The 14,560-nt window shown below is 40.6% G+C and overlaps 1 protein-coding gene across 4 annotated transcripts in view; it reads right to left on the minus strand.

Moving 5' to 3' along the window:
* RNF125 (ring finger protein 125) overlaps nucleotides 1-14,560 on the minus strand; it is a 108,734-nt gene that overhangs the window by 24,975 nt on the left and 69,199 nt on the right. The window lies entirely within an intron of this gene.

Raw genomic sequence — 14,560 nt, forward strand, 5'->3', positions numbered from 1 at the left:
TGCATCACCAGGGAAGTCCCTGTAGTCTTCTTAAAGACACTTTAATTCCTCCCAGTGACAAGCAGAGGCAGCAAAGGTTTGAGATCACTGATGTAGCTGTATAAGCCAGTGGGCTTTACCTAGGGTACATTTCTGTTAGTTAGTTTATTGATTAATTGATTGATTGCGGTATGCGTGCCTCTCATTGTTGTGGCCTCTCCCGTTGCGGAGCACAGGCTCCGGGCACGCAGGCTCAGCGGCCATGGCTCACGGGCCCAGCTGCTCCGCGGCATGTGGGATCTTCCTGGATCTGGGCACGAACCCATGTCCCCTGCATCGGCAGGCAGACTCTCAACCACTGCGCTACCAGGGAAGCCCCTCTGCTGTTATTTTATAAATACTTCATACATGTTTTTGTAACTATGATTGATAACCACAACAATGGAAGTTCCTAGTATTCATGAAAAGTAGCATACTTGAGGCATTAAAAAAATTTTTTTATTGGCATATAGTTGCATTACACTGTTGTGTTAGTTTCTGCTGTGCAGCAAAGTGTATCAGTCACACGTATACACATATCCCCTCTTCCTTGGACTCCTTCCCATTTAGGTCACCACAGAGCATTGAGTAGAGTTCTCTGTGCTATACAGTCTGTTCTCATTATGTATCTATTTTATATGTAGTAGTGAATATATGTCAGTCCCAATCTCCCAATCCATCCCACCCCACCCTTACCCCCTTGGTATCCATACGTTTGTTCTCTACGTCTGTGTCTCTATTTCTGCTTTGCAAACAAGTTCATCTATACCGTTTTTCTAGATTCCACATATATGGCTTAATATACGATATTTGTTTTTCTGTTTCTGACTTACTTCACTCTGTATGACAGTCTCTAGGTCCATCCAAGTCTCTGCAAATGGCACAATTTTGTTTGTTTTTATGGCTGAGTAATAATCCATTGTATATATGTACCACATCTTCTTCATCCATTCCTCTGTTGATGGACATTTCAGTTGCTTCCATGTCCTGGCTATTGTAAACAGTGCTGCAATGAACACTGGGGTACATGTATCTTTTTGAATTATGGTTTTCTCTGGGTATATGCCCAGTAGTGGGATTGCTGGGTCATATGGTAGTTCTATTTTTAGTTTTTTAAGGAACCTCCATACTGTTCCCCATAGTGGCTATATCAGTTTATTGAGGCGTTTTAAAAATCAAGTCCCTCCCTATAACCCCCCCCCCCGACTAAGTCTGTACAGTGGTGTTATCTGTGGCATGAAACTCTCAAATGAGCATTATATAGATGTCGTTGCATTATGTGAGAATATTAGTTTCAAATCCGGTAGATTAGTCAATTAACCGTACTTTTAATAGAAGTGATTATGAACTGGAGAAAACACATCAAGATCAAGGTGTTTTGGAACAGATTGAACTTACTGATTATGAGTATATAAAAACCACAGCTTTAGAAGTGTTACCATGGAAAGGTACTGGATGCTGCTGCACCTCAAGTCTCACTTTCTGGGGTGCAGAAGCAAGACTGCAGAACTGCTTAGTTCAAAAGATCTGAGGGGAACATTCTCTCCTTAAAGGTACAGTTATCAAATTCAAGTCATGAGAGCTGAAGCATCTACCATCCTTACCCTAGCACCTTGGCATGAAAAGTATACAAGTGATCATTTTCTGAATTGTCTAATCAGAATCCTCACAGGGCTACTCAGCTTTAGTTAATATATATTATACAACAGGGCACAGAGACAAGATAACTCTAAACTAAAACCTCTTAGAAAGCAAAGTGTAGAAGTGTGTATAGAGTGTGAGCTTCTTACAGGTTTGCAGATGTGTAAAAACATCTAGGGTAAAGAGAATAAGAACATTTACCTACCTGTTGGAGAAATGGGAATGGGAGAGAAAGGGGTATATGGTAGAAGAAGGGTATTTTCACTGTCGAATTTTAAGTGTGAACCATATAACCTTATTACCTACACAATAAACAATTCTTTTAAAAAGTTAATTACCTACAACCGCTTGGGATAACTGGTCTGGTAGTGTCTGATAAAACAAAATTACAGGCACCCCTTGACCCTGCAGTACCAAGCCCACGTTTTACTCGAGAAGTTAAAAAATATGTCCATCTGTATTCAGAAGGAATGTTTTCACAGTAGACCCAACCTGGAAATAACCCAGATATTTATCAACAAGAAAATGAATAAACAACCCATGGCACATTCCTACAATGGAACACTACACAGCAATAAAAAAGAACAAATTACTGACACACACCATAACATGGATGACTCTCAGAGACATACTAAGAAGCCAGACACATGAACTTATCTACGAAACAGAAACAGACTCACAGACATAGAGAACAGACTTGTGGTTGCCAAGGGGGATGGGATGTGGGGGATGGATGGATTGGGAGTTTGGGATTAGCAGATGCGAACTATTATATATAGAATGGATAAGCAACAAGGTCCTACTGTATAGCACAGGGAACTGTATTCAATATCCTGTAATAAACCATAATGGAAAAGAATATGAAAAAGAATATATATAAATATATGTAACAATCACTTTGCCATATACCAGAAACTAACACAACATTGTAAATCAACTATACTTCAATAAAATAAAATTTAAAAAAAGAAGCCAGACACAAGAAAGTACATCTTGCGTAATTCCACTTATTTGAAATTTTTGAATAGGTAAAACTGATCTATGATAGGGAAAAAAAATAACACAACAGTGATTGCCTATGGGGGTACACGGACGGGGATGGCTGGGAAGGGGCATAAGGGAACCATATGGGGGGTAATGAGACTATTCTATATCTTGTTAGGGGTTTGGGCTAAACATTGGTCAAAGCTCTGGAAATGTTATACCTAGGATGTATGCATTTCACTCTATGTGTAATTTACCTTTAGCAAATCCCATAAACAAATTGTGAACTCTGGTTAATATTATGCATGCTGATATGAGAAGGGGTAGAGTGTGCTGATGTTTGTAACCTACTCTAAAATGCATCAAAAAAAATAAGATGGACTGATGGATGGATAGGTATGTGATAAAGTGAGAGGTAAAAGCAAATACGGTAAAATTAACAATTGTAGAAATACGTATGGATATATGGTTGTTCACTGTACAGTTCTTTCAACTTAGCTGTATGTTTGACATTTTTCATAATAAAATGTTAGGGAAAATTAACCACCTTACTATGACTTAAATTTTCTTTACTTTTCAGAAAAATTTAGTTGGAAAACCGGGAAGGGAAATGCTTGGAGGATTTCCCTTGGAGGAAATATTTAATAGAATGTGATCTGAAGAGAAAAACATTTTTTAAAATGATATTTTTAAGAGCATCCAAATTCAGTGTGAGGAAAAGATTACTTTGCATTTATGATTATTTAAATAAATTTAAAGAGCACAGAACAATTTGAAAGATAATATAAGGCTGAAGGGAGAGAAAACAAAACTGTAAAAAAATGAATTCGTGTGGCTTTTAGCAAGAACAGTTATTGCATGGTTATAATGAAGATTTATAAAACATGCACAAGTCTCCCCACACCCAACCATACAAGCATGCATTCACTAAAGAAATTTTCACTAATAGCTTATGATTGCCAATGTTTGACATGCCAGAGATGAAACCATGGCAGTGCCCGAGGTCCCTGCTCTCAAGAGTTCTAGAAGGAGGAGAGAGGAAATGAGAAGGTAAACAAAAAGACTGGCAAACGATAAATGCTCTGAGAAGAATAAAACAGTTGACAACAAAAACTGAGTGGGTGGGGCAGAGGGAGCAGTAAGATGGGTGGTTCCTCAGATGACAATTGAAGGCATCAGTCTTGGGAAGATCTGGGAATGGTTTTCTCAGCTGAAAACAGGGACCATTTTGCTGAGGTACAGAAAGCCAGCGTGGTTGAAATGCAGGGCGCCCAGGGGAGGGTAACTGGCAATAGGTGGGACAGTAAGGTAGGTAGGAGAGCAACCACAAAGCCAGAGCTAAGCGTGATGGGAAGGCACTGGAGGGTCTTAAGTGGGAGAGTGATACGACTTGATTTACATTATATAGATCACTGGCTCCTCTGTGAAGAGTGGATTACAGAGGTACGAGAGTCACGGCTCAGAGACCAGTGTTAATTCCATTTTAAGCGTTGGTTCAAGAGAGGATGGTGGCTTAGCCCAGCAAAGGAGCAGCAGACGGTGTAAGTGGACAGTCAGATTTACGATTGATTTAGGAAGCAGAGGCAAAAGGGCTTACAATATACCAAATGACAACAAATATATGCCCCATTATGCCACGTGAAAGAAGTCAAATACAAGACTATTTACTGTATGACTCCAAAGCTCAGTGACAGAAAGCTGATAGGGTTGCCTGGGGCCCAGGAGTTTGGGGAGTGGATTGACTGTAAAGGATTCGAGGGAACTTCTTAGGGTAATGGAACTAACTGCTCTAGATCTTGTTTGTGGTGGTGGTTATATGATTGTATACAATTATGTACTGTATCACCTCAATAAAGCAGAAAAACGCAACCCAGCTAAACAAAAAATGCCCCAGTGACGACAGGTCAGCAACAACACTGCATGAGCATCACAGAAATACACACAGCACAGAACCATTCAGAATCCTGTAGGGGTCCCTCCCACACAGCCCCAGGTACAGAGTAGCTACTCAGTAAATGGTTAGTAGATTGAAATAACTAAATCAGTTATGAGGAATGGGCCAAAGGGGAATTTTCTGGGCAGGGCCCAATGTTCCCATTAATAAATAAGTGTTGTATCCTTCTGGAAGAACCCAAGGGGTAAAAATGAACATAAACCCCAGAGCTAAGAAATTCCTATTTGTCTGTCCCCCTCTCCCCCTCCATAAGGTGGCTGAGAATGACGAATCCAACAGACATGATCAGAATTAGGAGAATGTAGGGAAAAGATAGAAGTCAACTGCATTTTTTTAAAAGACCGATTTAATGTTTTCAAAAATTCTGAATGAGTTGTTGTTGCCTTTTTTTTTTTTGGCCATGCCTTGTGGCATGCAGGATCTTAGTTCCCTGACCAGGGATAGAACCCGTGCCCCCTGCAGTGGAAGCACAAGTGGTCATAGCTTTAAAATCAGATTTCACACACAAATTCAAATTTCTGGCTTCTCTTGAAAAGCTAAGTCTCCTGCAACTCTGGACTCATTTCCCACGTGGCCACATGGGTCGGTGCCCCTTCCGGTAGATACCCATCCTCCTCGCTCACTCACACCCCTTGCCTCCCCCCTGCTGAGTTTGCAGCTTCTGATGACATCAATCAGGAACCAGATAATGACTCTAAGAACTTTAAAACCAGCTGGGAACTTAATTATCCTACCCCCATTGTTTATTTTATTAACGCCTTTCTGTTTCTCTAATTAAGTGGTTAGCAATAAAACTCATATAAGGAAAGGGCGGCAAGGTATTGGAGGAAAATGGGGAAAGGGTTGCTGAGGACACTGGGTAAAGTTATGCACACAATCTTAAGGGGGAAAACTGCACCCTAAGTATAGGAGAATTAAAGAGGAAAGGGCTGTATTAGGGACTCCATGGGGCCTAGGGCTAGACAGGCAAAATAAGTAGCCAGAGGTGGTCCCTAAATGTGGTTCTGGAAGAAGCCCTTGGCAACGTGTGGTCGGTCTAACATTTTCGTTATGTTCTCAACACTGGGCTGCCTCACTGTGGGCAGGCCAATATGAAGGTGAATGAAAATCTTGGGCTCCTTTGGGGAGTTGGAACATATAAATAGAATAAGGGGAGTTGCAATTGTTATTCAAAGGGAGGATGAGAGTCTCGGGCTAAAATACTCCAGTATAGGACAATACACACACACACATACACACACAACCAGTCTCCCTCTTCAGTGATCCAATGATGGATCGATCAGCCTGGACAGTCCCAAGCGCAGCTATTCTTAGAGCACAGGCCTTTAGCCACTGTCCCTCAAGATTTCCTTGGAGGTGTTTACGTATTCAATTAGGTCATGCTCAAAGTCCATCCTGGGAATCATTCAGCCTCCAAAAATTGACTCTGCATATCTCTACACTCCTTTACATGTTGATTTTTATATTTAGCCCCCTAAGGAAAATTTTATTTCCTTTAATCTACAGTCTTAGAGGGGTGCCTCTCTATAACCCTCAAACACTGTCCTCAACTTGCAGTATCCTACTGTCAATTACATAGGGTTATCTGAGGCTGTACTTCTCAAATCTTAAAATGCATATAAATCACATGGGCATCTTGTAAAAATGCAGATTGCGATTCAGCAGATTTGAGTTGGGGGCTGAGATTCTGCAATGCTGCTGGTCCTAGGACCAGTAGTCAGGTGCTAAAGAGAATCCTGGTGTAAAACTCAGTCTGCAACATTATTTAGGTTCTGTTTGTTGGAGAATATGTAATTTAATAGATCACTAATATTTAATGTGCCTATGACAACACTAATGTTGCTAAGTAACACAGAGCAGTCCAACCACCAGATGAGGCAAATTTCAGGCCAGCTTATTACATCTTTCTAAAATTCTCGGTAATACGGGCACAGATGAGTAACCCTATAAAAGGGAGTTCAAAAACTATCATGGGACTCCTATCTATGACTCAAACTCCATAGCACCAGCTGGCTAGCACTATGAAATGGTTGTCCAAAGTTGTGCTCACCAAAGTATCCAAATTTTGTCTTTTTTTTTTAAATAAATTTATTTTTTATTTATTTTTGGCTGCGTTGGGTCTTCGTTGCTGCACGTGGGCTTTCTCTAGTTGTGGCGAGCAGGGGCTGCTCTTTGTTTTGGTGCGCGGGTTTCTCATTGCAGTGGCTTCTCTTGTTGTGGAGCACGGGTTCTAGGCACACGGGCTTCAGTAGTTGTGGCATGCAGGCTCAGTAGTTGTGGTGCACGGGCTTAGTTGCTGCACGGCATGTGGGATCTTCCCAGACCAGGGCTTGAACCCGTTCGTGTCCCCTGCATTGGCAGGCAGATTCTTAACCACTGCACCACCAGGGAAGCCCCAAATTTTGTCTTATTATTATTATTTTAAAATTAATTAATTAATTTATTTTTGGCCGCATCGGGTCTTAGTTGAGGCACGAATCTTTCATTGCAATGCACAGGCTCTTGGTTGCAGCACTTGGGCTTCCCTCCAGTAGTGGCACCCGGGCTCCAGAGCACACGGCTTCTGTAGTTGCGGTATGCATGTGGGATCTTAGTTCCCCGACCAGGGATCAAACCCGCGTCCCGTGCATTGGAAGGTGGATTCTTAACCACTGGACCACCAGGGGAGTCCCCCAAATTTTGTCTTAGAGTCATTCATTAATTCAAAATACTTAACACCTACTAAGCGCCAGACCTTAAAGGAGTGGCAAGGTGGAAAGTAGCATTCCTTTATTAGAGCAACGGCTCTCAAGAGTTTTGGGTCTTGATGGTACAAAAGACTCCAATCATCCTATTTTAAGTGATGCTTAACCAAGTACATTAGAAGGAGGAAGCATTCTATATACATTTGTTTTAGCATCAGGGGCCTGGATGATTTCATCTTAAAATCAAATCACAGGTCAACAGGCACATGAAAGGATGCTCAAGATTGCTAATCATGAGGGAAATGCAAATCAAAACCACAATGAGATATCACCTCACACCTGTCAGAATGGCTATCATCAAAAAGAACACAAATAACAAATGTTGGAGAGGATGTGGAGAAAAGGGAACCCTCGTACACTGTTGGTGAGAATGTAGATTGGTGCAGCCACTGTAAGAAAATGGTATGAAAGTTTCTCAAAAAACTAAAAATAGAACTACCCTATGACTCAGCAATTCCACTCCTGGGTATATATCTGAAAAAAATGAAAACACTAATTTGAAAAGATACACACACCCCAACATTCATAACAGCATTATTTACAATAGCTAAGATACGGAAGCAACCTAAGTGTCCATCAACAGATGAATGGATGAAGAAAAGGAATGGACTACTACTGAGCCATAGAAAAGGAACAGAATTTTGCCCTTTGTAGCAACATGGATGGACTTGGAGAGCATTATGCTAAGTGAAATAAGTCAGACAGAAAAAGACAGATACTGTATGATATCACACGTGGAATCTAAAAAAATACAACAAACTAGAGAATATAACAAAAAAGAAACAGACTCATAGAGAACAAACTAGTGGTTGTCAGTGGGGAGAGGGAAGGGGGAGGGGCACTTTAGAGGTAGGGGATTAACAGGTACAAACTATTAGGTATAAAATAAGTTACAAGGATATATTGTACAAAATGGGGAATATAGCCAATATTTTATAACTAAATGGAGTATAACCTTTAATAATTATGAATTACTATATTATACACCTGTAACATATAATATTGTACAGCAACTATACTTCAAAAAAAATCAAATCACAGGTCAAATATTATGTCAACATAAGTTGCAATCAGATGGGAACCTGCCACGAGCTCCCACTACTTCAATTCAACTACTTGCATCTGTGCCCATTTAAATATTCTACATTCTCTTAAATGGATGAACTGTTCATTCTCCTGCCTAAGGCCAAGCCCCCCACTGTAAATCCTAGCCCCGCAATTTTCTCTTCTCTCCTGTGCATCAAAATTTCCCTCACTATTGGTTTATTTCCATCAGCATACAAAAGATTCCATTCTTCTTTTAAAAGAAAATTCTCTTGATCCCACTTCTTTTTCCAGCTATTGCCCAATTTCTCTCTTCCCTTTGCCTCTAAACTTCATGAAAGGGCTTTCTCTACTCTCCATCTGTATCACGTACTTGACCTTTAAAGCAGCACTGGATTCAGTGGGTCGCTCTTCCCCGGAAAATACTTCTTGTACTCACTCAGCCTCCAGGACACCTGGGGGTTTCCTTCCTCTCCTTTGGCTGCTGCTTTTCTGGCTTCCATGTCCCAGCTTCTTCTTCTTCTTCTTTTTAAAATAATTAATTAATTAATTTGGTTGCGGGTCTTAGTTGCGGCAGGCGAGTTCCTTAGTTGCGGCCTGCAAACTCTTAGTTGCAGCCTGCGAACTCTTAGTTGCGGCATGCATGTGGGATCTAGTTCCCTGACCAGGGATCGAACCCGGGCCCCCTGCATTGGGAGTGTGGAGTCAACCACTGCGCCACTGGGGAAGTCCCCATGTCCCAGCTTCTAAATATCGGTGGGCACCGCTGCTCAGTCCTTGGACCTCTATTCTTTTCTAACTATACTTAACTTCTTGATGAGCTCATCCAGTCCCATGGATTTATATCGAGTATATGTTTATGATTCCCAAGTTTATTACCTACAGCCCAGCTCCTCTGAACTCCAAGCTCACATATCCAATTGTCCACTCAACAGCTCCACTCGGTTGTCTGAAACTTGGCTTGTCAGTAACTGAACTCTTGACTTAAACATGATCTTCATCCCGTCCTCTTAGTCTCTCCCATCTCAGAGCGGCTCCAGCCTTCGCTAAGGCCAAGCACTTTGCAGCCATCCTTGATTCTTCACTTTCTTCCACACTCCGCAACAAATCCATCGTGTTACCGGCACCTTCAAAGATATGTCTATAGTCCTACTATTCTCACCACCTCCACGGTCCCCATGCTAGTCCTGTCCTTTCCCACCTGGATCACTACGGTGGCCTCTGAACTCAATCTCCTCAGCTTGCTCCTCCCGCTACAGACTATTCTCAGCAGCCCGACAGATGCTTTTAAATCAGCTCAAGCCATGAATCTGCTCAAAATCCTCACTCAGAGGAAAAGGCAAACTTCTTATAAATGTCCCCACACCAGTCAAACTAGCTTCCTCACCTCCTGCTTTCCTCTGGACCAACACTGTACAAAATCAGGCCCTGTTTATTAAGAGTCCATGCTTAATTAAGAATAGAAATTGAGAGAAGTAATATTTAGAACACTGTATAGGAATCTGACAGAGTAATATTATGCTGTTGAATCTAATAACAATTTTTCAAATGATGGCTTGTATTTTATATATACATATTTATTTATTTATTTATTTGCCACACTTCATGGCTTGTGGGATCTTAGTACCCCAACCAGGGACAGAACCCGGGCCACGGCACTGAAAGCACCGAGCCCTAACCACTGGACTGCCAGGGAACTCCCTATCTTTGGTATTTTTAAATTTCATTTTTCCACAATACATTTTTTATTTTATAAAATTATTGGTCTGTGGTGGGCTGGAAATTAAAACAAAACGCTTCAGAGGTTCTTTACAACAGATAATTTAAGATGCACTTCTCTAAATATCTGAATATTGCAACTCCCATATACTTCCTATCTCACTTCTTTGTCTTATTTTGTTTAATCCTTAACACTATATAACAAACTACATACTTAACACCTGTATCTTGTTTATTGTCCATCTTCCTCATAAGAATGCAAACACCAAAAGGATAAGCCTTTGTGTCTGTGTGCTCAGCACAGAGCAGGCCACGTTGGCTGGATCAAAAAACGAATGCACTCCATGCAATAGTAGGTCTAACCAAACAACCCACAGCAAACTGAAATGATAAAGCTAAATGAACAATCATTTTAATTTTAAGAAAACTGTGGATTCCTACTGTTTGCTTGAGCAACATGTAGGTGTGTGCATGGCTGCCTGATAGTCAGGCTTCTTAAGAGAATTCTGAAGTGTCTTCTAGTGAAGCCTGATAATGATCTAATTTTTGGTTTTATCACCAGATTTTAATAACCCTTAAAAGCCTGTTGAAAAGATGTGACAGTTAGTCTTATGTATCAACTTAGCCAGCCTATAGTACTCAGTTTAATTCAACACTTAAGCAAATGTTGCTGTGAAGGTATTTTGTAGATGTGGTTAACATCTATAATCAGTTGACTTCAAGTCGAGTGATTATCCTCAATAATGTAAATCAATTCCTTAAAATCAATCTCTCTTTCTCTCTCTCTCCATATATTTATATATAACCTATTGGTTGTTTCTCTGGAGAATCCTCACTGATAGAAAATATGTATAAATATCTATAATAAATAATAGGATAAGTAGCTTTAATCTTAGGTTAAAAAGAAGTCCTTGGGATTGCATACCTCCTGTAAGAATGAAAGCACTGTGGGCTTTGTAAGTGAAAAGGGTAAAGGGAGTCAAAAGGTACAAACTTTGAGTTATAAAATAAGTAAGTCATGGGATGTAATATACAGCATGGTGACTATAGTTAATAATACTGTTTTGCTTATTTGAAAGATGCTAAGAGAGTAGATCTTGGGACTTCCCTGGTGGCACAGTGGTTAAGAATCCGCCTGTCAATGCAGGGGACACCGGTTCCATCCCTGGTCTGGGAAGATCCCACATGCCACGCAGCAACTAAGGCCATGCACCACAACTACTGAGCCCGTGTGCCACAACTACTGAAGCCCGCGTGCCTAGAGCCCGTGCTCTGCAACAAGAGAAGCCACTGCAATGAGAAGCCTGCGCACTGCAACGAGGAGTAGCCCCCGCTCACCCCAACTACAGAAAGCCCGCGTGCAGCAACGAAGACCCAACGCAGCCAAAAATAAATAAATTAATTAATTAGGAAAAAAAGAGTAGATCTTAAAAGTTATCATCACAAGAAAGAAAAATTTTATAACCATGTATTCTGACAGATGTTAACTAGACTTTTGGTGGTTTTGCAATATTTACAAAAATTGAATCATTACGTCATACACCTGAAACTAATATAATGTTATATGTCAATTTTACCTCAATAAAAATTTTAATATAAAATAAAATATACTAAAATTAAAAAAAAAAGAATGAAAGCACTGATGTCTATTTCTGGGTCAGTTTAAAACACATCAGGAAACCCTCAGACTCTACTTAGAGAACCATGAATTTGATGCTCATACTTTACCACAAATGGAACGTTTTAATCCATTTACCAGAAAGCACTTCAGAATTATCTTCAACAGTTTCATTTAAAAAAATGGCAAATTCTGTGACTTGGAGCAACTCAACCCAACTCAGGTCTATGGCGATGTGGCTCTTTGTACTGTATGGTCTGCTCTGGTTTGTATTTAGCTCTCTTAGGCCCATTCTCAACCTCTTGACCCTTTCTGGTAACTCCCTTAGCTCCAGCCTTGAGCTGTGTCCCTAAACCCACTTTCCCAGTGCCTCTGGGACATTTCCATTTAGATGTCTCCCTATCAGACTAGTGTACATTCAACAGGCTTAATTGTGAGTTCATTAACTTCCTCCTGAGCTAAACTCTGTCCCCCTGTATCTCTGTCTTCGACTTTTGTCTCCCTCGATATATACCATACCAAATTTCTTGAATATTTCTTTTAAATGTAAATCAGATTCCGTTTTAGTTTCCCTTATGCAGTTTCAACTCATTTACTCCCTCTTTTCCCAGCTCACTGTTAATAGAAAAAAGGCAGAGGTAGGAAGTCTTTTCCCCCAAATCTACTTTTACAACTGATACTGAGATATGAATAACGTCAGTTTGAAATAACAGACATTAAAATGGAACTTCTTAAATTAAAGTCCACCAAATGAAAAAAGAACTAAGCTAAAAGTAAGGCTATCTGGGACATCTTGGAAATGTCATAGACTTATCTTTTGTGGCCCAGTTTTATTCCAAAAGAAGCATAGAGATAAGAAATAAAACCTGGGGGCTTCCCTGGTGGCGCAGTGGTTAAGAATCCATCTGCCAACTCAAGGGACACGGGTTCGAGCCCTGGTCCAGGAAGATCCCTCATGCCGCAGAGCAGCTAAGCCCGTGCGCCACAACTACTGAGCCTACGCTCTAGCGCCCGAGAGCCACAACTCCCTAACTCCGAGCACCTAGAGCCTGTGCTCCGCAATGAAAACAGAATGAGAAGCCCGTGCACCACAACAAAAAGTAGCCCCCGCTCGCCGCAACTAGGGAAAGCCCGCGCACAGCAACGAAGACCCAGCACAGCCAAAAGTAAATTAATTAATTATTTTTTAAAAGAAATAAAACCTGTTCATGCGTTTTTGCTTGCTTTACAGAATGACTTCGATGGAAATAGAAACTATGTTTTGACACCTGAAACTAACACAACATTGTAAATCAACTATACTCCAATAAAAGTTAAACAACAACAAAAAAAGAAATGTTTTGAGCCTATATTATGGGCTACTTTTACACTTTAAATACTCATAAAAATTCCATTACTCACCTTATTTTACAAATGAAGAAGCTGAGATTCAAAAAGATTAACCAAAGTGGTGATTACACAGCTGGTTAGTGGCTATGAAGCTCTCACAGTTTTACTGCATCACAATACATATATACATATTCATTCAAGGTATGTTGCCATATTATACTTGCTTGACTTGAAACTAGTTTATAAACAGAAATTGGCATAAACAACCTAGTTCAGCAAGTTTGGAAATAAGCTTAAGTATGGGATAATATAGAGGTTTCATTTGCATTTCCTCATTTTCCAATTTAAGTTCAATGGAAGAGAGTAATTCATTTAGGAAGTACAAACGGTGTTAGGAAGGCTCACCATCCCCAAAAGCAGAAGGGACTCCAGTTAACATTTACAAAGTGGAAGAGGCCCAAGTAAATTTGCCAAAAGTAGGAATATGGAAATTCTGCCCCCGGCCAGAACAATGGACATAGATTTGTCAAAACAAAGAACAGTAAAGTGAGGGAAGGCAATTTGTCCAGCCCTTATTGTGCTACTTCACGACTATTTTTCCAGTTGCTGGTTTCCTATTCACTCTAACAAAGAAAAAGATTAAACAAAGGATTCAACATTTTGCAAATTTATATTTCTCTTTAGCAGAAGCAAAACACTGCACAAAGTTATAGCATTCAAAATCCAAACCAGGGAAAACAATCAGATAACAATCTCCAATAGCAAAGCTGCCCAGTTCAGTTCTACTAAAGAAAATCTTCCAAGACTTGAGGCCCACTGTGTGTCTTTGGTGCAACCTAAAAGTTTTAATACTAATACAGACTAAATTTAAATGTAGGCTAGGTATCCTGAGGTTATTACTGCTCTGAACTAATCAATGTATTTCATATAACACAATAACATCTTAGCTTCCATCTTGGCCTTGAGGAATTACGTCAATGAGCTACATCTGGACAGCTGGGAAACAACGTCAGTAATCAGACAGGAGCTAAATTAGCCTTGAGTTTAAAGTACAGAGCTGAAACAACAGGCCCTGAAAATATGGCCACAAAAGAATGCCCAGGGACACTTTTTCTTTAAACATTGTGTGGGCTGCAGATTTTTCTCCCTGGCTCTCTGGGGGGCTTTTCAGTATTGAAAACTGCTTCTCAGATACTAGGCTAGAGGTGTCAAGGACCACCTAAGTCCTTTTAAAGACGGTTTGTGCACTTGCATTCTTGATTTATGATACTTCTTTTTTCCTGGTAAGCCAGAAAGCACTTACTGCCTCGGGGCTTCATCAAACTAGTTAGTCGGCGGTCCAGAGAAGACAGTAAGTGGGTTTCCACTCATGCTCTATGCAATCCCCTCCCCCGCCCGCCCCCCACCAATCTCACCCACACAGTCACACACCCACGCATCCACGGGAAGAAAGCTTTTAAGCAAATGGAACACAAACTCACAGATCCAACCCCTACTACTACTCAGGCA

This window comes from Stenella coeruleoalba (assembly GCF_951394435.1).
Source record: "Stenella coeruleoalba genome assembly, chromosome: 14".
Taxonomy (NCBI): Eukaryota; Metazoa; Chordata; class Mammalia; order Artiodactyla; family Delphinidae; genus Stenella; species Stenella coeruleoalba.